General features: G+C 33.7%; 1 long non-coding RNA gene across 2 annotated transcripts in view; it reads left to right on the forward strand.

Moving 5' to 3' along the window:
- The window catches only part of LOC114221950 (uncharacterized), a 59,900-nt gene extending 33,445 nt beyond the window's left edge, over positions 1-26,455 (forward strand). The window contains exons 4-7 of one of the 2 annotated variants that reach the window (XR_015769558.1): positions 2,218-2,302; positions 12,317-12,430; positions 18,169-18,276; positions 23,838-26,455. This is a non-coding gene — a long non-coding RNA (uncharacterized LOC114221950). The remainder of the gene's footprint in view (positions 1-2,217; positions 2,303-12,316; positions 12,431-18,168; positions 18,277-23,837) is intronic. The other variant, XR_015769559.1, reaches the window with a different exon arrangement.
- The last annotated feature ends 293 nt before the right edge of the window (positions 26,456-26,748 follow it).

The raw sequence follows: 26,748 nt of genomic DNA on the forward strand, positions 1-26,748 counted from the left end.
ATCCTTTTCCACAGAAGCAAATGTACAAATGTGGAGACACTTCCGCATGAAGACCGAGTTCATAATGTGCATATCCAAAGCATCGACATTGATGCCGTATCCATGGTTCTCAAAGGGGAGGGTAATCTGTGATAACAAAATTGTATCCCTTCCTTCCTGCAATTACCTCACTATCCTTATAGCCTTGACATCTGGAAACCGACTGATACAGTAGCAGCTGTGATTCCTGTTCTACAGCAGGAAGTTGACTACACATTCCAAAGTGCCCTCATTGTTTTGATATTTTCTGGCTGCTTCAGGAGCTTGGATAGAGGAGAACACACTCTTTTGTACCAACCGCAGTTTGGAACCATACAACAAAGTGTATCTTGTCACAATCTGAACCACTTATACGTATGGGAGTTTCTTTTTCTTCATGACAGATGACTGTTCATTGTGGTCATAGTCCAAAGTTAGCCATGTTAGACATTGTGCACTTTATTAGAGAATTAAACCTGATTTTGTTCATAATCGCACTATTTTCCATAGTTTATTTGGTGGTTTAACCTCTGCCATAATTTTCTCAAGTAATCAGCATGGAAGAAGTCTTATCCAAAGACATGCTTCTATCTAAATACTTGGAAGATAATTGCTTAATTTAAGTTAGAAATTGTATTAGTATTAGAATAGCATTACAGTATTAGAATAGTATTGTGAGAATCATTATGCCTTGCATTTGCTCACATAGGGTCTCACTTAACAGAGATTTTCAGATCCTTATCAATCTGCCAGAAGTCAAGAGATCTCCAAAAGTAGTGCAGAATTATTAGTATTGGGCACACGCAATTGTATTTTATCTTCACTAAACGTCTGAAACTATTTTGTGTTTTTGAGCCAGTAAAATTATAATATTGTTTATTCAGAATGCTTTTATTCCTTAAAAAGAATCAAAAGAAGTAACTACTGTGTTGATTTACTGTTAATTTATCTTTAAAATGGCTACAAATAATAGTTTTCTTCATTATAAGAGCATTAGTGCTTTTTTAATCATCAAATTAAGAATGAAATGGATTTTAGTAATACCCTACAATTACCTTATTAATCAAAATTATTACCAGTTATCTCCGTGAAGCTAAACTGGTTTGCTGCAGAACAGGTTGAGGACTGCTGTGATTCAGAGCATAACTCTCCAAGAATATATTGATATGATTTTTATTTAATTTACAAATTTTACTAAAGTTTTCCTCTTTCCTATATTTCCCCCAAGATATAACAATATCCCCCATTGTATATTTTTATTTGCCTTAAATCTCCAATTTAATTTAGTTTTTCTTTTTTGCTTAATTATTTCTTTTTTTTTAAAGATTTTATTTATTTATTTATTCATGAAAGACAGAGAGAGAGAGAGAGGCAGAGGGAGAAGCAGGCTCCCAAGGAGCAGGGAGCCCAATGTGGGACTTGATCCCAGGACCCTGGGATCATGACCTGAGCCGAAGGCAGATGCTTAACCATCTGAGCCACCCAGGCGCCCCTTTGCTTAATTATTTCATCTGGAATTTTATACTCATAAGTGATGAAATCTCAATCTCTCTTTCATAATTGAATAGTTGATTTAAAATAATTATTTATGTCTTCTATTCTAGTGACTATAATCTCTGATATTCCCTTCTGGCTAGAAATATTTTTATGCTGGATTTATAATAAATTTCCTGTGATACTGATTCCGTGTATGCTTAAGCATTTGTCAGTTTTATCCAACTGTTCCTGTGATAACCAGAAGTTATTGTGCCTTCTCCTAGTATTTTAATACTCCAGTGTATATGGAGTGTTTAAATAACCATAAAAGCAATATTTGTTTGCATAGTTATTGGTTTGTTTACCTTCACTGCTCCAGAAAATCTTGCTGGGCAATCTGCCTAGGGCTGATACTTATAACCATTAGCAATTATGGATTCCAGAAAGTTGTTGACATGATTTTTTTAAAAAACCATTTCAAAATCAGATACAAAATATACAGTGTATTCCTAGGGTAGTTTTTTGTAGCCATTCATGCTCTTTCCCTTCTTGTTTATCTTAGCTATAATTCACTTTTCATCAAGGTGCATTGAGTAATAGAAAATTCTATATCAACTTTGGGTTCTTCCTAGACATTCATAGGCAGATGCGTTATTTTCAAAATTAATAAAGCAGAATTATTTTTATATGATGGTATTTTTACACATCATTTGTGTTTTGCAGGGGTTTGGGTAATATGCCAGTGATGTACTTTTCATTGTCAAGGAATCCATCTACACAAAAGAGGCACGGGTGCAGCATCGAGCAGGTGGGGACTTCTGTCATCTGACATACGTATTGAGCTCTGGGGGAGAGAACAAGAAGAATGCATAGGACACTGCTCTCAGGGAGGTTACACTTTAGAGTCTGTACTAATACTGTGCCACCGATGGGCAACAACAAAAGCTAGGCAAAGACTTTTTAACAGAAACCTCTCCATTCATCCCCTCACTGGGACAGGCAACAAAAGAAGCCTCCGTTTCTGAAATATTTAGAAGAACAGCATTAATGAAGAGTTCAGTTACAAGCTTTGGTTGTGATTTTGTTTGCTTGTTGATGGGTGTTTTGCAGAAAAGCCTGATGCGCTTGAATTGTCCTTTGAGCATGATCTGCTCTAGAAATAGTGCTGAATAAGCTTTTTCCTTTTTCTTTCATTTTTTAAATAACTTAATTTTCTAAAAAAAACCTGTCAGTCAGAAAGTTGACTTTTAGAATTTTGTTATGTCATGATAGAACAAAATGTATCAAGGAAGAAAAAAATAAATACTATTTGTGCATATGACGTTTCACCTTTAAACTATTTCCAACCTGACTTCAGTAATTTATTATCAAGATTTTAGCAGTTTATTGTCAAGAGAGTAAAATTTGACAAAATAAAAATATGATTTTTGGCCTTTAAATATGCTACTTAGTCATCCCCAAAGTTTCACCTAGAAAAGAAACCGGAAATAGTTCCTAAGCATAAGAATAGAGAATAGAAATAAATGATATTTATTTAATATTAGATTCAATCTTGGCAAAAAATATTCTTAACTTGGGATCTATTTTTTAAAATTATCTCTCATTTTTTAAAATTAAAAGTGTCAAAATGTAAATGCTTAAGACCTAAAGTTTACTGGATTCTGGAAACTCTCACTGGCATACTGTGGACTAAACACAATATTTGTTTTTGACATAAATTTACAATGAGCTACCAAGACTATGTGCAAATCACAATGAGTGATTCCTTTTGTCAGATTTTCCAAAGAACAAGACATAATGAATCTATTATGAACATCTCCCAGATCATATTTTCCCTTAAAATGTAACATACACATTTAGAATTTAAAGCTAAAAACTTGTTAACATATCACAAGTTTTCAGTAATTAAGAGACTTGGTCAGGAGAGAATTCAGTGTGATTTTGCAAATCGGGTTGCAGCATAAATTTTATTACAGATTGTTAGCTAGTGTGGTTCCTCACGAAGGTCAAATGTATGTTTATGTTCTGTGAGTCTTCTAAGCAAAGTATGTCCTTACTCTTTAAGAAATACATAGAGAAGAAGAGAAGAAAACAACAGTGTTCTTAATTCCTAAGATACAAATGCCAGTAAACTGTTCACATCAAGATATTTGGAATTAGAGTCTAGTCACTTTAAACCCAGATGTGTGTATTTTGAGCACATTTTTTTGAGCACTACATAGTCATAAAATAACCTAAAATAACAATGAAAGAAAACTAAGCTCTGCTGATAAAATACACTTTACTTTTTATGTGGTGTTAACAAAATGACTTAGATGGAAAATGAAATCTGTCTTAGCTTAAGACAGAAGCACAAAGACATTTCCCTTCTGGACAACAGACTTTGGCATTGAAAGATCAAAGGAACAATTTTATCTGCATTGTGACTACAGACCAAAAAATTTTACAGTATTCCTGTCTCCATGCTAGAGCTTATGTGTCTTTAATGGCATTTAAATTATAGCCCTTCTGCAGTCAAGCAGTCAAAACACCACGTCATCTGATGAGACACCATATTATAATCTGTCAGTATGTCTCATTTAAAAATTCTCCTATACTGTACTTGCCCTCATTTTTCACTTCTGCAAGAAAAATGGAGCAAATTGTTTTTTAAACTGGGTTTACAAGTTGACCTAATCAAGCTAGACAAAAGACATACTTTGGTTTATATTATTTTAACTTAATTAATTTAAAGCAATTTGTAGGTTTTTTTTTCCTTTTTATTGTGATAACCCCTCTCCGCATTTTTTGCTTGTTTGTTTTTGGGGTTTTAATCTTTCTTACATATGAAATGATACATGGTTTATTATAGACAAATATTAAATGAAAATCAAGAATGTGTGTCCATTAGAGAATAATAGCTAAAATATTTTGTTCTTAAAGCAAAGTATTTTATATTAAGCTAATATATAATAGAGGGATTATTATATATAAATGGAAGGAGCTGTTTTCTGAATTTTTGTGTATCACACAATATAGATGGTGTTTCAAATGTCACTGGGGAAACAAGTTTCAAATGTGTTCCTTTAAAATAATGTTTATTGTAGTGATTTAGCAATCAAAACTTTCTGAAAATGAGTATTTCGCTTAGAATGTTCCTGCAGATAGGAAAATAAGATGTTACATTTTCTACAGAAACAGTGAGTTTTTTCTCAAAAATGTAAAAATTTTAAGAATTTTATTAAAAAGATATCAGCAAGAATATGTAATCAATTATCTTATACCTTAATACTATCTAATATTACATCTATTTATAAGTGGTTATAAGAGATATTTAAAAAAGTAAAATTTATTTTGTCTAGAAACATGTTAGATTAGTAACTGATAGATAACTTTGTTTCCATGTTTCAAAAATATAACGTGGGAATCCATGGATTTTCAAGTAGATTCACCTAAGTTTTTAAAATAATATTTTTAAATCATATTAAGGTTGGGATACAAGATGCTTGTTGACAATAAGTGATTTTAACGTGCCCATGGGAGGCATTTATTTTTTTTAAATGAAAGTGACACTACCTTAGATAAGCTTCAACTGAAAATATTTCTATTATATTATGTACATCTGCTTTGGAAAGAGCCAACCATTACAAGTAAATTGATTCTTAAATTTTCAAACAATTTTGAACAACTTTTATCGCTAATAATTATGTGTAGAAAATCACAGACGAGTATGCTGCATGCTACATATTGAGTAGGAATGATGGGAATCACCAGACATACAGTAGGTTTGAGGAGTTAGGCCTAGAAATGCCAGGGTCCTTCAATGTATTTTACTTACCTGAGGAAATGCAGAAGATATTTACTGAGCTTGGGACAATTTAATATATCACTTTTTCATGGAATCAGGATTGGATGTCTCCATAATTAGTTGATATTTGACAAGAAATTATTGCAAGTATTTTATTTGCAGAATTTGATGTAGCTAAATGGGGCCTTATAGTGCAATATTCTGATTTAAAATATGTATTTTTTTTCCTTAGGTAGCAAAAAAAACTAGTGATTTTTAGTGATGAAACAATAGAGTAGAATAAAAAAATTTCCATGTATGGAAAATAGTTGATCTTATATCCCCACTCTCTTCTATCCTAAAACCCAAGATATATCTTAGAATTATTTCTGGGAGTCTATTATTTGATAAATACAAAAAATTATATGCAATACAATGAAAACTTATAAATCCATTACCCAGTTTAAGAACTAGAACAGTATTGAAAGTGTTTCTTCTTCCCTCTCTCCCTTCTTCCCCAGAAGCTACAGTTATCAAGGCCATTACATACAAAGTTGTGCAAAGTGTGTACTTAACAAATGTACAAGATGTGCACTTTCATATCCAGCTGGGCCTGATATGAATGATGCCCTTTGAAGTGTGCAGTGTAACCTACACAGATTTTCACAATGGCTCTGCCACTTTCGAGACTTGTTTTGGGATTATCTTTTTATGTATGTATGATAATTTTGCTTGTTTAAAGCTTTGCAAAAATGTCATTTTCTAATAGCCTTACTAGTACTGGCTTTTTTCACTAAATATTATGTTGCTAAGGGTCATGGACATTGTTGCCTATAATTATATGTTTGTTTACTTCACCGCTATATAGTATTCAATTGTGCAAATACCCTCAATTTCTTTTTCTCTTCTCTTCTTTGACATTTGAGTTATTGCCTGCTTTGCAGTTAAACATGCTGTTGCTATAAATATCCTTGCATATGTCCTTTGGTGCACATGGGCAAGAAATGTTCTAATGGACTAGAATAGGAATTTTGGAATCTTAAAGCTTATGGATGGAGTAAGGGTGTACGTGAAAAGTAAAAACTTAAAAGCTCTGATGAGGGTATATAAAGAATATTATGATACTCGGTTACATAAGACTTTCTTTAAAAGACCCAATTATAAATACTTGCAGCATTTGTATGAGTACTATTTGTGTATAGACCTCAGTTCCATTTATAGGGAGCTATTTGGATGGCTCTATAAAATGCCTGCCTTGCTAAATCAATCAATCATTCTAGTCCAAACCCATTAGCCAGAAGAAGAAGCAAACCCAGAAGCCATTTTGGTTATCTTAACATGGATTAAATGAATTTATTTTAAACTCAGAAAATGGGGATTAAAATGAGATGATTCAGCCAAAGCAAAAAGGATCAGTTTTACTCCCCTTTCCACATCCCATTCAGATTATTTTTGGAAATACTGAATACACACCCAAAACTGAAGGTTGTGATTACGATTCTGAGGCAGGAAAATGTACCAACAATTATTAGATAGGGAGATATTTTTATGATGTAAAATATATATAACCTAAACTTTAGACCATTTTTAAGTGCACAGTTCAGTGGCATCAAATACATCGAAATCATTGTGCAGCCATCACCACCGTCCATCTCCAGAACATTTTTTCATCTTCCTAAACTGAAACTCCATATCCATTAAACAGTAGGTCTGCATTCCCTCCTTCTCTTCCCTGGCCCCGGCAATCATCATTCTGCCTTCTGTCTCTATGAACTTGACTACTCTAGGTACCTCAAGTGGCATCCTATCATGTTTGCCCTCTTGTGATTGGCTTATTTTACTTAGCCTCTTCAAGGTTCATCAGAGTTTAACAAAACTTCCTCATCTTTTTGGGTGAATAATATTCCCTTGTATGTATACACCACATTTTGTGAATTCATTTATCTATTGATAGACAGTGGGTTGCTTCCACCTTTTAGTTATTGTCAGTAGTGTTGCAAAAAACGTGGGTGTACAAGTATCTGTTTGAGTCACTGCTTTGCCTTCTCTTTAGGTATGAAGATTTTTAAGAACTCCTATAAGTCAGCCTCCTGAGCAGCTACTCCCCTAGGTGTCAAAAGAAAACCTAAAAATATTTTAAGATTGACAGAAGGAAGGATAGAGACAATCTACATTTTATAGTTTTTTTTTTTACAATGTTTCCCTTTTACTTGAATGCATTCATTTCTTTCAGGAATTACAATTAAATATTGATATAATATCCTATTTGTTATTCTCTAACTTAATATGTAATTGCTTGAGAATTTTAACTTTAGACATAAAGTTTTTACTTTAAAGAACACATTTGAGAAATACAATTTTTCTCCTGCTACTTCCATTAATAATGGGTTATATTTGCATGGAATACTAATCAGCAAAATATTTTCTCCTACTTTGTTAATATTTGCCAGCACTCACAATGTGATGATTACTTGATAAATGAGTATATTAGATAGATAGGTAGAAAGATATGATACATAAATAGATGATAGAGAGAAAGATAACTAGCCAGTCTGGCTCAGCTTTCTTATACCTATTTTACAGAAGGGAACTGAGATTTTGAAAGGTACAAGGCCTTCAGTTAGAAAGTGGCAGAACTCCGAATTCAAACTTGGTCTTCCTGGCACCAAAACCCATTCTAACCATTATAGATTCTGTCCTCCTTTAGCTATGCTAATCCTCACCACAACATCATGAAGTTGATTGGGAAGTTGAGAGCTATTCATTTTCTCTTGAGAAATGGAGTTCTGACAGATTCAATCATTCATTTAAGATTTCATAGCTGATAGGTGGTACAGCAAAAACTCAGGTCTTCTCTTCCATTCTTTACACTCCGCCTCCACCCCATAGCTTACGCAGCCATGACTGCCATTGGTTTTTGTGGAGTTAACATATTGTATCCCAAAAGTTAAAGTCTGAACTATCTAAGCATTCCATGCTCATGGATTGGAAGTACCTTAAATATATGTAGTTTTTAAAATAAGCAAAGTGTGCAACTTGCCCTATGCCATACTTCTTTTATCAACAGAGTAAGCATCACATTTTAGATTTGAGTTTAAAAATAGTTCTCCGTCATTTGGACCTTAATCTCATTACTCTTAGGAAGAATTACTGTGAGAAATTTTCCTAAATATAAACTGAAGAGTGCATTTGTACTTTTGTAGTGTTAAAAATACTTTAAAGCTTTGATGCAAATCCTACTAGTCCTGAGCTGATGTGACAGGAATTGTGCAGGTACTTCAAGACCGAATCCTTCAAAGGGTTCCACCTAAGCTTGTCTTTATAGCTAACTGTGGATCACTAGCACTATTCAGTATCTTCCAGTGTGCTAGTTTTTAACCCATAGAAAAATTCAGTAATTATTGCTAGAACTATTAGTAACCTAGCTGTGTTTGAATTTTAGTAAATACAGATGTTATTTGTGCATTAACGTGTGAGGAAGAGGGTATCTCCTAAAGGTACTTACTCATTATTTTTTGGATTAATCCAGTTTTGTGTCAAAGAACTGTAGTTTCCACACACTCATATGCAAATGAATAAGCATAAATGTAATGAATTTACCTTTTTTTATATATAGACTAAAAAAATTCACACTCTAGTCACTTCATCAAAGTATCTTTGCCCCTTTTATTGCGACGTATTTTCAAAAAGAAGGGGGGGAAGTGCATTGTAAATGTTAAAATACAGAACTATATGAATGAAGTGCTCTTTAAAAATCCAGACCCAAACCCTCTTTGGTTTCTATTAAGAAAACAGATATTACATCCTCTTATTACAAGTGTGTTTTTTTTCTCACCTCTCCCACTGCTGGGCTTCATTTCCACCTAGAGACATCTGTATACCAATCCCAGTAGTAATGCCCCTGCTCTAACAAGTCACAGCTCACATGACCCTCTCTCCTGGAGAATGAATTATTAGGTAATGTTTACTTTTATCCAATTGATTTCACTTCCTCCACATTTCAATTTCTTTGGCATAATACAGAACAGAACTTAATAATGACTACTTAAAACTAAAATCAAGGAAAGGAAAAAATATTTTGTTGGTAAAAGATGGTTGGTAATAATATTAGAATATTTTCAGATGCAAACAAAGTAGAGTTCACTGGAGAAAACTAGGAACATACCTATGTTTATACTTTTAATATAGACACGACTTTAAAGATGCAAACATTCTGAAATATTTGTATAACACAATTTCGTTTCCAAAGGAGAATGGTTATTTGTCCTCATTTCTCCGCATTTAAATGAATAAACTTTGTTTTTCTTATGATGGATTAGCTAACTGAAGAGAATTTTTTTCCCCAGACAAAGTATAAATAGTTGTTTCCCAGACATCAACTTTGCAAAAAGCCTGACATTAACAGCTGATGTAGTCGTGTATGTTTGGAAGAGCTATGTTCTGATTCTCAGAAGATACCTTACCAGAGTCCATTTGTTTTAAAGTTTGTGAAGTGGCCCTTCTGTAATGATACTCTTCCTGTCACTTCCAAATATCCCTGTACTAAGGTACCTAAAAAGTGAGACACAGACTGTTTTTTAAAACTCTAAATAAATTGAAGGTAAGACATATTCTAAAATAATACATGGGGATAGATGAGTAAAAGAAGGCATTAACTAAAACAAAACAAAATAAAACAAAATAAAATAAAATAAGGATGGTAGTCAAGAAGGCAGAGAAAGGGAAGCAATATGGAAAAGTAATGGGGGAGTTCTGTGGTTGTCTCTACTTTAGAAATATGAGGAATCTATTGGGAAGAGGAAAATAAAGTTTTAGATGGCCTATTTACTTCTAAAAAACTCATTACTTAAAGCAAGGATATTATTTTTAAAAATATATACATGTATATTACTAAAATACAGATATATGTGACACACACACACACACACACACACACACACACACACACCCCAAAACTATCAATGCAACAATTCCTTTGTTTCTTAGAAACTACACATGAATTTCATTTTTTGAATAAAATGTACTGGTAAGCACTGTAGCAATTTCTAGAATTTGGTCACTCTTCTTTATGGTGGTAATTTGACTTGAATGTGTTAACTTGAATATTTAGATTTGAATGTGGCTGGAATTTCCTAATATGATCAAAATCCAGAGTATTTATGCGTTTTTTGCATCTGTGTTTTATATATATATATATATATATTTTTTTTTTTTTTCCTTTTGACTTATCTGTTCAGAAATGGATTTCTACTAAATTTTCTTAGGTGCACTTGACAAGCTGTTGCTGAAAAGTATTTCTTACTTTTTTATTGACTTATCTTGTAGATGCACTAATGTGCTACTGGCCATGCGAATTACATACAATTCTAGGAGACAAACACAATCTCCAGTTACAGATGAAGGGCACACATGGGTTATCCAACATGTGAGTCATCAAGAAATGCAATACTGTGCAAAGACTGGTGAATCACACAGTCTGTAAACGTGGCTTTTTGAGCTTTTGACACCAATGCCTGCTGCAAAACATAGCAAGGAATAAGCAAGAAAAGGAGGGAGGGGAAAGGAGGGGAGGGGAAAATAAGGGGGGGCTCTCTATAATCAGTTTTTACTGTTCCTTAGTTTCTTGACCAGTGAACCAAGGACAGAAAGGACACTTGCATTATTTTTTGCTACAGTTTGTTACAGTTTTTGTTTGTTATAAACTCTTTGTTACAGTTACCATTCTCATGTACATAGTGCCATTTGAAAATTCTAAAATTGATCATATTCAATTTAGAATTGTTCTTTAAGTTTTGTACCCTATACACTATAAAGTGACCCAAGGAGTAAGTTTTTGCGTTGTTTATTTGATGTTGTCTTCCACTCTGTGATAAGCTGCATGGGAGCAGGGACTGTAAGCCTCACAATTACAACGACCCTAGTGCAGGAAAGAAAGAAGGGAGAAAGGAGGGTCTTCTAATGTTATTTTAACATCTGTGAAATGTATTCACTTTCTAAAGCTCTGTCTCTTCCCTGTCCTCCTCGTCTTGAAACAATTCATATCAAAGAAAACATCTTAGCACAAAAAACATTAATTGTTGCTCTAGCCCATAATGTAGATATACCGCTAACCATATGAAAAACAAACAATAACCCTGGTAATTCTGTGTAGAAACTGTCCATACATTCAATTACCCATCAAGTAGGATCCAAACTCCTTACCACAGTGCTGAAAACTCTTCATACTCTAAGCTCAGAAACTGAGCATCTTCAGACATCCCCTTTGCCTCTCTCCTTACCCTGTGTTCCAGCCATATTGGTCTAATATTTGTGTACTATTTCCCTGGCACATAAATTGTTATGCCCTGTTGCCATCTCCTTAAAACTCTTTCCCCTTGGAATGCCTCTGTATGTACATTTTTCTTCACAAATAATTTCTACTTGTCTGTTAGTGGACAAGAACTGCTCAAAACTTTCCAGAATATTTTCATGGACTTTGTATTTAGAGAAAAAAGAACATTAAAAAGAAAAGGATTTAGGGATTGGGCAGCCCATCCTTTCCATTTTGCAGCTGAGGAAACTGAGGCACAGAGCGAAGATACTGCCCAAAGTCACACACCAATCAGCCATAAGGCCAAGACTAACTACCCATCCCTCGCTGTTCTCTTCAGTGGTGATCACGTCTGCCTTCGATTCAGACAATTCTGGAGTTAACCTTGGGAAATGTGTTAACCTTTCTGAGTCTAAACCTAAAATTGGACATAAAAATAGGTAATCTAGAATAGTTTCTTTCTTTCCTTCCTTCTTTTCATAGTCTTTTGTGATTCCCAGTTTAGCCATTTAATCTGCATACCATATAAACTTTCTTACTTTCAGAAAGAATTGGGCTATAGCAGCAGAAAATAGTAGTTAGCACATAGACTACGGGGTTAGATTTTTTTGGTTCAAATCTTAATCTACCTGGGTGCTTTGGGCAGGGCACTTAACTGCTGTGCCTCAATTTTCTCATTGGTAAACTGAGAATAATTAACTTACTGAATTCATTCACACATGCTTAGTCAGAGCTTTCTGTTCTAGGCTTTGAGGATTTGGCAGTGAACCACACAGATAGAAGCGCTAATGGGGTTCCATTCCAGGGGAGAGATAATCAACTGATAAATTATACCTGCCCTCCTCTTCCTCCAACCCACAGTAAGTGCTCTTTCCTCTGCCTGGGAGTTGCCTTCCTGCAGCTGTCTAAAGGGTTAGCTTCCTCCCAGGATTCATGTTCTTATAATCACCTTCACTGGGCACCTACTTTAAATTTCAATCCCACCCTTGTCACAGTTCAATTCCCTTTTCTGCTCTATTTCTAAAAATAATGATTCCTTTTTACTGTCTAACACACCATATATTTTTATTAGTTTGTCTAGTTTATCTTGCATCTTCCTTACTCAAATGTAAACCCCATGGGGGCAAGGATGTTTGTCTGTTTTGTTCTCTGCTGTATCTGAAGAACCTAGGCCCGCTTCAGTATGGGCCTAGTGTGGGCCTGGTATCTATTAGGGATTCCTTATCTATTTATTAAGTGACTGCATTAATATCTAGTGTAATGCCCTGTGGTGATATTTGCAATTAAGTAAAATAAAACAGAATTAAGTGTGTAGAGAGAAAGATCTGGGCACTATTTTAGATAAAGTGGTTAGGGTAGGCCTTACTAAGAGGGTGACCTTTGACTAGAGACACGAATGAAGTGAGAAAAATAAGCCATGGGGATAACTGATGGTTGAACGTTTTAGATAGCAGGAACAGCAAAGGTCCTGAGGCTAATTCATATTTGACATGCTCTATTAATGGCAAGGAGACACAAGTGACTAGGGCAGAGTGAGTGAGAAGAGAGGTAAGAGACAAAGTGAGAGAAACCATTCAGACCATTCGTGTATACCATTGTGAGGACTGTGGATTTGATAATAAGAGAGCCAACCAAATTGAGGTATAGAGAGATGTTGAGAGAGCTGAAGCCAAGTATCTTTGGTACAAGTTAGTTACTGTATACCAGGAACTGAGTCCCACTTGTAAGTGACAAATGAAGGCAATGAAAAGAACAAATAAATGAACACCAAATTTCCTTCCCAATTTCTACCCTTTATAACAACAACAACAAAATGCACAGAAGGCAACTTAGGATAGAAAGGGACATGTGGAAATTCACAAGTTACACTGAAAAAAAAATATACATAAAGACTGGGTATATATATATATATATATATGATGGGTTATAATCTTATTTTTAAAAAGGCATATCACATGTAGCAGTCACACTCATAGAACCTGAAACAGTGTAGTCCTAGTCTGTGTTATGGATTTTTCTGCGCTTACTTTTACTCTTATAATACACAGCTGTATTTTATCAAATAATCAGTTAATGAAATGACAATAGTTTCCTGTCACAGAATTTGTTTATTCCAAACTGCTGTTTGATCTCACAAACACACCAAGACATTACCAGCCAGACCATTTAACCTCTTTAAAATATTCCCCCTGGAGGAAATGAGTTTTTACTATTGATAACGTCAATCCAAATTCTGTATATGTTTATATTCATCCTAAAGCAAAAAAGTACATGGTAACATTAAGATTGTGCTTTACTCTATACCTTATTGATCAAGATTTTGTATTAATTATTTTCTACCTGCAGCACAGCTTCTGGAATCTTCGATAAATATGGCGGCATTTCTGAAGAGAAAAATTTCAAATCACCTAGTAATTAATTCATTGTCAAGGTGGCAATAGATTCAGTGTAATACCGAAGCCTGTTCTTTCAGCCTCACCAGAGAAAAAGGGAACTGCTTTCTTAAAAGACTCAAAATAGGAGTCTTTGAGGGTTTTTAAAATGAAGGGTCATGCTTATACTTCTTTATTTAGTCCAATTCTTGTGTAATAGTGAGCATCTAATTCATTTAGCAGATTTTATTTGTCAAGCTAAAAAAGCATATGCTATATTTAGTTCCAGCAAGAATTGTAGAAATCAGTAGAAAAAATTCACATAGAGTTAGTAGAACATGCAGCCTTTTAATTATTTTACTTGTCCAAAGGGCACAGCAATTGGGCAGACTGCCTACTATACATTATAAATTAATTCCATTTGTCCTGAAAACTCATTCATTATTTCAGTACTTTGAATTTTGGCTGCCCTAATTAATCTCTGTTTTATAACTCAGGCACTTGAACCTCTGCAAAGGCTGCATTTTTCCAGCCTATAATCACACTCTCAACAGACAGCCAAGTGCTGGCGACAATGGCTCCCTCACCCTCTCAGCTATACCTCGGCTTCCGTGGAGACAAACTTTCTGTCTCTGATTTATGTGCTGAGTCCTCCTTGAGAGAAATGCTTGGGTAGAGAAATGCACATCCCTAAGGCAGATTACTTGCCTCAGTCTGTGGCCCTATTACCCGAATTCTGTCCCTTGAGCACTGGTAGAGAGCCAAAAGCACCTTGGAATATTCCCTAGAAGATAGGAACCCACCTTGCAATCAGCCTTTGCAGGTTACATCTGCTTTCTTTTAAATCCATGCACTGTGAAGTGTGTTGTACTCCGGGGTCTTGATGCTGCGCTTCCTCACCATGGCAGAGGGGCCTGGAGCAAAGGGATACTGGTAGGCGCATGCTGCCAACTCAGGCCTTGGCAGCATAAAGGGTCAGCAGTTACCATCTTGCAGTTCGCTCTCACAGTTCTCTTGCTACATGACTGCTCTTTTGAAATGAATAGAAAACTATTTTTAACTTCAGTTATTGTTCATTTAGAATGAAAAAAAAATGTGCTTTATCTGACCTTTTCTGATTATTTTCCTTTTACTTCATATAATGATGCAGAGAAAGTCCTTACAATGAATTCTGTGTTCAAACAAACAAACAAACAAACCCCAATTTACTTGTCAGCTAGTTCTTCATTTATTTCTGGAAAATCTACTCCCTAAATCTTATCAAGGAATCATAGAAGAAAGCTAGCACATTGTTTTGCTTATTGATTCTTCTGGTAATTGTAAAGGTAAGAATGGGGCCATGACTCCATCACAGATAAGGACAGGGGTCCAGGATGGCTCCTGATGCCTGACTTTATAGAAGATTGCAGACCTCTGAAACAAGCTTTGTTCCTGCTCAGACAAGGCTTCAGAAGATTTGTTTTTTCCCATGTGTATGGACTTCCCACTTATCACTTTCTATTTTTCTATATCTTTAGAGTAGTTTTATATTTTAAGAATCCAATTATCTATATTTTGGTGTGTTTAGATTGGGTTGGGAGTAAAAGGCAAGAGACAAAGCCATAAATAGCAAAATTCAAACTAGTGTAATAATTAGCCCATAACCTAAATGTCTATATTAATAATACAGGTTGGTAAATGTCTCTCACAATGTATTTTTAAATTATTTCTCACATAGATCAAGTAGAACTTAAGCTTTATAGTATTTTTTTGGAAAGTCAATTCAATAACAGGAAAATATACTGAGAAAATTCTATTTTAAGGTCCAATGTATAATTCTGCAGGTAATGTATTCTTTCATTCACAAGTTACACTTTACCCTTCTTCATTTCAAATATTGAAAAATAAGGTGGCTATTGAAGAAGAAGAAGAAGGAGAAGAAGAAGAAAGAAGAAGAAGAAGAAGAAGAGGAGGAAGAGGAGGAGGAGGAGGAGGAGGAGGAAGGGAAGGGGAGGGGGAGGAGGAGGAGGAGGAAGAAAGAAGACAAAGTATCCAGGGCTTTAAGAATTAGATAAAAAGTTTTTATTTATTGCAAAACATAAAACATTCAGCTTCTTGTCCCCAAGAAAAATAACAAAGGAAAAAATCCATTAAACATTCTTGCTCTTCAAAAACAAAATTAATGGAAGTTTGTTTTATGACATTTTGAGATCAAACACATTTCCTAGTGGCTTTTTGGGAGATGGGAAAGAAGGGCTGAGTGGACAGAATAGCTGTCTATGTGGTACCAGTGTGAAGACGCTAATGTGAAGGAACTGTGAAATTCTAGATTCTTACATGCAGTTAAAAAAAATAAAAGAGCTTAAAAAACAATTTGAATAGGAGATAAGTGATATTAGAATTAAAGATTATAAAACTCTAAGTGTTATCTTTTGATAAAAAGATATTTTATGAGTGTGTGTTTGTGTTTTTAAGTGAATGAGAGGTAATCCAAATTTATACTCACTTTCAGCTAATAATCTATAAGCAAGTAAGTAGTGCAGATCTGTTTACTTAAGGTATAATACATGCTTATTTGATGTCAAATCCTCATACTAATATTCTCTGAAATTAAAACATAAACTCTTGTAATTTTAAATTTTACAAAGAAAAACCAAGATAGAGCATATTTAAAAGGGTTGTTTGTTTTCCTTTTTCTTAAGATGAAGTTGTTGTTCGAGCAGGCCACTTAAAAATCTTTCCTTTCGCTCCCTCCCTCCTTCCTTCCTCTCCTTTTCTTTTTGCTTTTTGTGGTGCATTTTACTAAGAAAAAATGGTGGTAGCTTTAGATGAGAAAATATTTTATTTATTTGTATTTGAAGCTTTGATGTGCAGTTACTAAATTAGCAATAGAAGTGGAACATTTGATTCTCACGTTTGCTTCCAGACATAAGAAAAAATAGGTTGTTCCTATTTGGAATTTTGAACTTCAGATTCCTGCAGCTTCTCCTTATGTTTGCAAGGTTTTGTAAAAACTACCTGAACACACTCTACTGAGAATTCCAAAACAAACTTTATAAAGTCATAAAGTAAGAAAATTGATGCAGCCTCCAAATTCAGCCTTATTCCTGTGGAAGGATATTTGAAAACAGCTCTGGCACACATTTTTATGCACCAATCTCTGAAATCCCTGAAATCGTTAAAAATATAAAATATAAAAATATAAAAAGAAAAGGAATGAGTACTGAGCAAATGTTTCACAGGGCAATGTACAAAAGCATGAAAATAACTCGACGCAAATCACCAATCTTTATTCTTTCAAATATTCCTCCAAATGGAAATGTCCTGCACGTGGAAGAATTCTAAAGACTCAACCTCATTAAGTATAGAACTTTGAATAAAATATGTTTTTCCTTTCCCACCCCCACCATCCTATAAACACACAAATTGTCCTAAAGAAGAAATGTTATGTTTTGGAAAAATACACTGTTTTAAAGTATGTAAATATACTGAATTTCAGGAGACATCTGTTATGAATTTCTTGGTGTGCTATATATATATTTTATTCCATTATTTCTTCTAAACTATTCCAAATTTGTGATAATGGATTTACATCTCATTTTAAATTTTACTATCCATTCCAATAAGATATCTTTAGAAACTATAGAAGCTTATGAAAATTGTACTTTCAATGTAATATTGGTTTTAACTGAAGTAAAAAGTTATATTTAAAGGCAGTAGGAAAATTGAAGCCCTTGCCATTATTTCTGCATGTGCCTCAGGCCATTTCCCATAATAGAAGGGAAAGCTTATTTGTTGATATATCTTTTGTCTCCGATAGATATTTTTAGCTTTTTGATAATAATTTTGCATCCCAAAGAAAAGATATTTCTCTGGAGTGCCTTCAAATGTTTCCCATATAGGATGGGAAAACTGTGGTAACTTGAAAGTGCTCATTGAAAGATATTTCATGAAGCTAATCTTGTTTATTGGAGTTACAGTCTTGTAGTTTGTGTCCATAGAACTGCACACTTTTTATGGTGGTTCTTAAATCAGTATAAGTTAGCAAAATTTTATATCATTCAGGTGACCGTAACAAAACTGGGCAGAGTGTAGAATTGAGAATGTGAAAGAAACTATTTTGAAATGAGCATTTAGGTCAGAAACTCCGTTTCATAAAAATATTTTTGTTGCCCTAAAACAACAAAAAGAATTGAGGGGACTCTTTGACAAGTTATTGCCAAAATTATTTTTTCTTTTTTTGGCAGAAAATAAAAGCTGAAAATAGACTGAAGCATAATATATTTTTATGGCTCTCTCTCCAGAATGACAGAACTTTCTGTAAATCTCATTATGTAAAATATGCCTTCCCTGTGGTAAGTATGAGGTATGGGGAGAAACTAATTGGATTGCTCAAATTAGTCATTATGTCTGAAACTATTTTGGGGATGCTTCGCCTTTTGGGTTAACTATATAACACAATTTGTTGCTTTCTTGTGAGAATTCTGCTTTTGAGCAACAAGCAGAAATTCAGTGTAACATTAAGAAATGCAATTTTAGGCACAATACGATGACCACAGATGACCACAATGTAAATAGGCATCTCAAAGAGAACGATGTACTGAAAAATAAAGTAAGAGTTGATAGCATGACAATGGAATGATTGTTAACTTTTTGGACATTGATGTAAACTGAATTTAATAAAAGCAAAAGAAATGTTAGAGAAAGAAGACTCTAGAATAACTTATGATTTTGTTAAGGTCTTTCTAATGGTAACTTCTGCGGAAAATATCTTCTAGCTAAAATGATTTTAATTAAAAAAATAAAATCCCAAAAGGTGAGAACATTTGCCCTTGAGAATATTATAATTGATAGCATCTTAACTATTAGTAAATAAGCCCTTGTGTTTCTTTAAATCAGCTGTGAAATAAATATTCCACTTGCTAAGATTTATTATAAATATCAATATTTATGTTAATGTGACTGATTTTTGGATAAGCATAATCCTATATACACATCTGAACTCCATTGGCTCCTTGGAGTTAATTGCCTCGGAAGGTGGCACCACAGGCCAGGGAATCTGCCTTTGATCACGTTTTGGGAATTGTCTTTAAATCCAACTCCATTTATTTTTAAACCCCATTTTTTAATTTAATTTAAATTCAATTACCCAACATATAGTACATCATTATACTGAAAGAAGACAAGTCTCCATCCTTTGAGGGTGATTCATATTTCAAGAATAGCTGGAAAACCCATAATGTTACAAAATTTGGTGCATAAAATAGTTTGATCATTGATTCACAAGGACTGGAATAAAACAACTAATCTAATATTCATCTGTGCTGAATGAAATACCTCTGAAGTTCATTTTGGTAAACAGAACCAGATTAGCTGGATATTTGTTCTGAACACCCACTTAGAGGAACACTGAAAAAGTAATGAGATGGGAAAATAATTTTTACTGGACCTCAAGGAGGGAACAATATGTGGTTAATATATTTAGATAGAGGGCATGAAACTCCCCCTAAAGGTATGTTCTGGTAAGAAGAGAAGTAGGTAAGGAAGAACTTTTATCTAACCAGAGCACATCGCTGCCTCTCTGCTCTCTTTTATATCGTCTTTTACTAAACAAAACTTGGGGACAGTTAAAGAATATAGTTTTGAATGGATCCCAAAATTATTATGCTTCCCATAGTACCCACATGTCTTGTTCAATTGAGATAATATAGAAATATTTTCAAAAATGAGAATATTATCAGAAGTATAAAGTCTCTCAAGAGATATTTTGGGGCTAGACACATGTTTATGATTGCAGTGTTTAAAAACATGATTATCTTTATTCATGTCATCTGAAGAAAATATATGGTCCATTGCACAGAAGAGTAAAAATCAGAATCTAATAAGATGCTTTTATTAAAGAAAAAGAGTTATTTGTCTGAAATTTAACCCCATGCATTGCTTTATATCAATGAATCAGATGGTGGCCAAGATCTCTGATGAGCATTAACCCGTTTGCACTTTTCCACACCAGAACCTTTGAGGATGATTAGCTTCTGTGATTGAGGCTTGAGATTCCAGGCCATCTGGATGTGTGGGGCCCCAACATGGAAGTTAGCTGCTTCTACGCTGTTTTATATAAAGTCAGGAAAATGAGGAATAGATGGACATCGACTGTGTCTGGTTGAGCAGTTAGATATAGATGTGTGCCTGAGAATCAAGGAAGAGACAACAAGCACACATTGAACACATACTATGTTCAGGGAAACATGCCAGGTCCTCAGATGACTTAAGAAACAGTTCCTGACCTCAAAGATCTCACGGTCCAGTGGGGGAAAACAGGCAAAGAAAGAGAAGTATACAAAAAAGCACTTTTTCATAAAAGTATTTGTGTATCTATTTTTCATTTTCAGAGTCCATTTCACAGAGAAAATATATATAATATTGAAACTAGAATTCTTTGTCTTCTTGCTGTCTATGTTTTTAATCCATTATAATTGCTTCTTCTCCCCTCATTTTAAAGTTCAACAGGCAACATTAAATGGCCTTTAAAAGTCTCAGGGTGTATATGGAACATTATGTTGTCTTCTTGCACAATTGAAAATAATTCTTAGCTAATAATTATGCAAGAAAAAGTATTAAAAATAGATGCTGAGTAATTATAAAGAGAGAATTTGATAAGGAGGTGAGGTGGGCAGTAACCATAGAATTCTGTCACTCTCTGATAGCTTGTGTCAAATTATCCAGAACTTTTGAGTCTCTGTGTCAATTGAGTATATAATTTAATATTTTTTAGAGAATAAATATTTGTCTTTATCCTATGGCTATACGATATGTTTATTTGTACAATAATCATCATTTTGGCATATCTACAGTCTTATGTCTGAAATTCTTTGACATCTAAATACTCCCCCCGCAAATCTATGCCTTTGAGACCCTTTTGAAGAAGAAATTTAACAGTATTTGCATTTGTGTAATTTACTCATCGCTAACTTCATGCTTGGAATGTTGCAGCTGTTTAAGCTTCAAGGCAACACTAAAAAATAGTTTTAAGACAGGAAACTGGGAAGAGTAGTGTATTTAATTCGAGTTTCAGAGGGGATATAAAAACAACTAAATTGACTTTGATCCAAGATTATCTGATTAATACCGTCACTGATCAAAAATTATAAGCTATAAAGCCACTCCATTATTAATAGTAAATAACTAATTGTTACAAACAGTTCTACAGAGTGTCACTGTGTCTGTTTCCCTCAGTATTAATCTCCAAAAACCATTTATAATTAATACAGGAGAGAAGTTGCTCGTAAATTAAGTCCAAAAGGAATAATTTCAAAAAATATAGTACAATGATATCATATCTTTGCCAGAAACTAAGTTTGCTAGCTGGATTAGTGGTGGTGGAAGGGTGCCTTTTCTGGGTTGCAAATAATAAATTCATAAAGATTGCTTAAATCAAATCACAATTTTCCACTTTAACCTAATAATATCAAAGATGGCTTACCTCCATGTCTGATAGATTTTCATATATTTCATGGTACTTTTTGCAAATTTACATCATCCAATTTTCTGCAAATATGTAACTATGAAAGGAAAGCAGCCCAAAAGTGAAGATTTGAAGATTTAGATGGGAAGGAATCTTTCTTACTATGAAGTCACTTTCCTCTATCTGTCTCTCCCAATCTCAAAACAGATTTTAACATACAATAATTTCCATGTAACTTTTTTTTTTGGAGAAGAAATGTTATAAAGAATATAATTAGTCGTATAAAATGGTCAGCGTATCTGGATTATTGCTACACACTTAATAAGGAACATTCTTACATTGGTACAAACATCAAGTAACTTCTGAATGAGGTCTTTTGTCTTTCCTCTCTTCAATTATAATTTCAGTGATTGAGTTGCCACATGGTCTTATTGTTCAAGAAACAACTGATCTATTAATATTTCTTAGAAGAGAAAAACACTGGATTTTTAACTAAATATTGGGTTTTTGCCTGTTTATTCTTTTAAAATGCAGAGTGGAGGAAATATTAATGAAGCCCTATAGGAATTATTCTCTTTGACTAAGAAAGATAAAAATAGAATAAAAACTACAAAAATCACAGAATCTTAGGTCTAGACAAGGTCATTTTCCAGGGTTCAAATCAACGCATAAGTCCTTTAGACAATTAATCCAAATATGTCACATGACATATATTTGATGAATACCTGTGCTACAGCATTTCATTTTCATAAGATTTAAAGAGCAATATGATACTTAATGGAGTAAAAGAGTAACGGACTCTTGACTTGTGGCTGGAATCCTTTCTCAGCCTAGAAGTCACTGTGGAGAGAACATAGCAGCCTGCTGGTTGTATTAGGTAAAGTTCTTGCATATCCGAGTTTACTTTAGGTGATTCATTCTTAAAGGATAAATTCTTATAAAGGTGATTTTGATGGAGTAAAACAAAATCCATGTAATGAATATCAGAACTTAATATCAATTTTTATAAACTTCCATATTTTCCAAATATCGTATTTTATATAATATTAGAGCCATAAGAAATAACCTTTTAATAGAGGAGCAGCTTTGTGGTTAAAATTGTCAAGTTCTGCTAATCTTACTAATTTTAAATGTCTATGTGGAATAGAAACGTAGAAAGGTATCATAGCTACTTTTTTAAAAATTTTTTATTGTTATGTTATACCTTAAATTCTTTTTTATTTTCTATTTTTAGGCTGCTTATCCTATTCTACTTATTCTATTTTCTTTTTTTAAAATTTTCACAGACTGTCCTATTTATAATACATTTTTTGTTTACTATTTTTCATCCCCTTTCCGCCATCCTAATCATTGAAACATTTTTTACTACCAAGTCAGTGCTTACTCAAAGCTCATGGGAAATAAAATAGTATTATATACATTGTTTCACACAGATTGATGTAAAAAACATTTGGTATCCTGTTGATTGAAAGAACAGATGCCCGTATAATTCATGAAGCCAGAAATACCTTCACAATATCTTCCAAAAATAGTGAGGTATTTTAATAACATAGTTAGTGGGGAATGAAGTCAAAAGCTTAGAAGAATTTAAATTGTAGACTGAATTTTGAATGGAACATAGACAATTTGAAAGATGTTTCAATATTTAAGAAATATTATTGTAATCATTCATGTGTAATGTAACATGATAAATCACAACTTAGTATTTGATTGTTTCACATGAAAAATAAAAAGTCTATCATCTTTTTTTTTTTATTATGCATCTCTGGTCTCTTCCACAGACAAATTTTAAGCAATCTATATAAGCAAGGTCTGCCTTTTTTCAAAAACTAATACGTTTTTCCTGGAGAAAACACTTATTTTCTTCAATACATGTGTTACTTTTAATTTTCCATAATTAATTTACTTGTTTAAGAATATAGCCGTAATAAGACAAGTTTTGTAACTAACATGGTATGTTTATTGGGGGTTAATTCTCAAATTATTTTAAATATCAGTCAACATGCCTATTCTTTCCAAACTGAGGGATTAATCAACCATTCTTGCAAAGTCTTAGATCAAGGGCACTCACCATGTTTCCTTGCTAAAAAGAAACACTGCCAACCATGGCATTGACACAGTTTGTGGAAGTCACAATGGTTATACTATTGGCATAATGAATCTTCATTATGAAAAAATATTTTTTAGCTTCAGTTATGACTTGAATTTTTCATTATATTCAGCTCACTCCAAACTTCACACTAGTATTGTGCCTTTTCTATAAAAAAGAGGTTTTAGTCTAGTTAAAAAAAGACATTTTTTGTAAATTGGTTATTTACATGATTGATTATTCGTAAAGGGATAGTTTAAAATCCCAATATAATTTAATTACAAAATATGCAAATGGATTTTGGGAGAATGTAGTAATGTGTATATTTTCTTTTCTTCTTTTCTTTTTTTTTTTTGCTTCAGGAAGAAGTTTAAATTTCAGAGCAAAGAAACACTGAAATATTTTTCCAGTAGACAAACCTTCAAACATTAAAAAATATGAAGATTTGATGAATGTTTAAAGATAAAATGATACTTAAATACTAATCTAATTCTATGCATAGTCAGTTACATACTTATTTGATTTAAAATAATTTACAACATAACCTCAAAAACAAGAAACTATTTTGAAAGATGACAAATCATCCTGAATCCACTCTAGTCCCCACACTGTGCTAATGGGGATTAAGACAGGGATGCATTAGGTTAATCAAGGGCTCCTAACTTCAGGAGCGTTTAAGATTAATTGTAACTTTTAAAGTAGACATCAATCCATCCTCTTTAAAACTACCTGTCTTGGAAGAGTTCTCCCTGCCTGTCAGTACCACCTACCAGGTAAGGAACAAACATAGCAGAGTGCTGATCTTACTGGGAATGTTATTGTGCTTTTATTTTTTTTTTAAGTTATATATCTTGAGGCTATTTAGAAAAGAAATCTAACATTTCTCTCTCTCTTTTTTTCATCTTAGAAGTGGGAAAGCAGCTGTTTTTAAAGGGAAGAAGCATTAGACTCTTGGAAGACCTAGATAAAAACCTCTATCCTTTAAAAAATAAGGAATATTATGCTATCCTTTGCAGAATATCTATTCTAAAGGATTATTTGGAAATAAATTGAACTAGTGTAGTGAGGATGATTTTATTATACAGATTTTATCTAGGAAATTAAAGCTCAAAGAAGTTATGTAACCAAGCCAGTGAGTGGCAGATCCCAGTCCATTGACCCAGTTTTGGTGCTTTTAGTTATTTTCCGGTGCTGCTCAATAAAGAATACCTTTCAAATTGCCTCAATACACATACATGGAAAGCCTTTGTACATATAAACATAGTTTGTATACGTTCTCCGCAAAAAAAGTTTTAATCCAGCTGTGATAATAAATGATTAACATAAGGAAAGTCAGAAAAGCAAAAAGTATCACTAATGCTAGGCTTTTATTAAAAGTGGTATTCATGTTGAAGTTATAGGTTCTTTTTTTTTAACCTTCTCTATTAGATTAAACTTTGATTTGTGATAGTATATATAGTTTTTAAACAAACACACCAATATTTATGTCTATGAACATTTCCAAGAACAAACACCACAAAGATGGCTAGTCTGTAGATTTCCACATCTTTCCAGAAAATGAAATTTCCTTTTAAAATTATAAGGGTCAATAAGTGTCCATTGGACTGATTTTTCTGTGAAAAATATTTAAAAATCATTCGTGGTTTGTTTTGGAACATATACACTATATGGGTTATTTATATATAAATCCAGTTAATATGTATATCAAAAGGCAATCTTTTTTTATTCAGTTGCTGGTAATGTTGCCAAGTAGTACAAAGGTTGTGCTGGAAATGCTTCTTTTCTCCAAAGCAAATTCATAAGATATTTTATGAAGTGAATAGTGTGGAATTATTTCCACAGTTTGGGGAGGGTAGGAAAACCAGAAATGTTCAGACCCTCTGCTGTCACCAAGGGTTAAAGGCTATCAGGAATTACAAAGCTGTTGGAAAACAAAATTACAGGCCCCTCTGGGGTGTCAGTATTTCGGTAGTAAAAGATGTCTCATCTGAGCCAAGCTCTGGCGTGACTGGCCCTGATTTTTCTGCATTCTCATGAAGAACGAGGTCCAAGTATTCAACTTGGCTCTCTTTGAATCGAGTCAGTTTCTTACCTCTTTGATGCTTTCACTCTTTCTACTGAAGTAGCCAGAAGTCCCAATAATTCCAATTATAATTACCAAGAACGAGCATTTCTGTAATAGGCACTCTAACTGTATAATTGGTAAGGTGAAAATGTTAGTGTTGAAACATTTTATGAGATTTCATATCCTGAATAGAGGAAGAAATCGTCCAAGAAAATGGATATGAACCTGAGAAAGGAATCTAGGGGCCCCCAAAATACCGCTTAAACTGGCATCTCATTTATTCTGGGTTTTAGAGATGGTGTCACTTTCTTCCAGGGGACTGGGGAGGGAAATGCAATGGCTATTTTTCTAACACAACATTTTCACTTTTTATGTTTCAAAACAAAGATTCATTTCCATAAACAGAAAATAAAACTGACTAAAATATAAATCTGTTCATGGATATGTGCTGTCCCTAAAATGTTCAAACCAACTAGAATTAATAAAACTCACATGGTTGCAAAGTCTCATTCTCTTTCGTTTGTCCAGATCAACGCCCACATGCTCAATTTAGGTCAAGGCATCAGGCAGAGGAAAGGACTGGAGACTGACATTGAGATGCTCTATTTCACACACTTGCCCTCTGGAAGCACTGGCAGAGGCAGTCACTTAAATTAAATACAGGTCATCAGACAAGATATATAATCTATTCTTAAAACAGACAACTTCAGCATCCCAAATCCCTATGGCCTTTTACTGAGGCACATCACACCACTTCTTCATGTTCCTCTGTCAATTCATGTTAGGGTGTGCTGTGTTGAAAAGTGGTATTTCATGTATTCTGTGACCCTCTTGCTCAAAGCAAAGAAATGGCTTTGGTTTATTTACGACCTACTAACCTTAAGCAAAACTGAAATATTTAATGTTCTCGCAAGCCTAGAGATGAGAAATAAAGGTTAAAATAAATCTGGCCTTTTTTCAAGTTGGTCTTATTCTGTCCACACAAGCCTCCAAAGTTATGAGGAGGTGAATAGAAAGATATTGATCCATAAATGACCTACTGCCGTGGCTCCTTTCATTCAAGGAAGACGATGCAAGTATGCAGGTTGCTACCAAACACACCAATATTTATGTCTGTGAACATTTCCAAGAACAAACACCACAAAGATGGCTAGTCTGTAGATTTCCAAATCTTTCCAAAAAATGAAATTTCCTTTTGAAAATTATAA

The sequence above is a fragment of the Eumetopias jubatus genome, unplaced genomic scaffold (assembly GCF_037043125.1).
Source record: "Eumetopias jubatus isolate StellerSeaLion01/CBP00866 unplaced genomic scaffold, mEumJub1_p1.0 scaffold_12, whole genome shotgun sequence".
NCBI classification, from domain to species: Eukaryota; Metazoa; Chordata; class Mammalia; order Carnivora; family Otariidae; genus Eumetopias; species Eumetopias jubatus.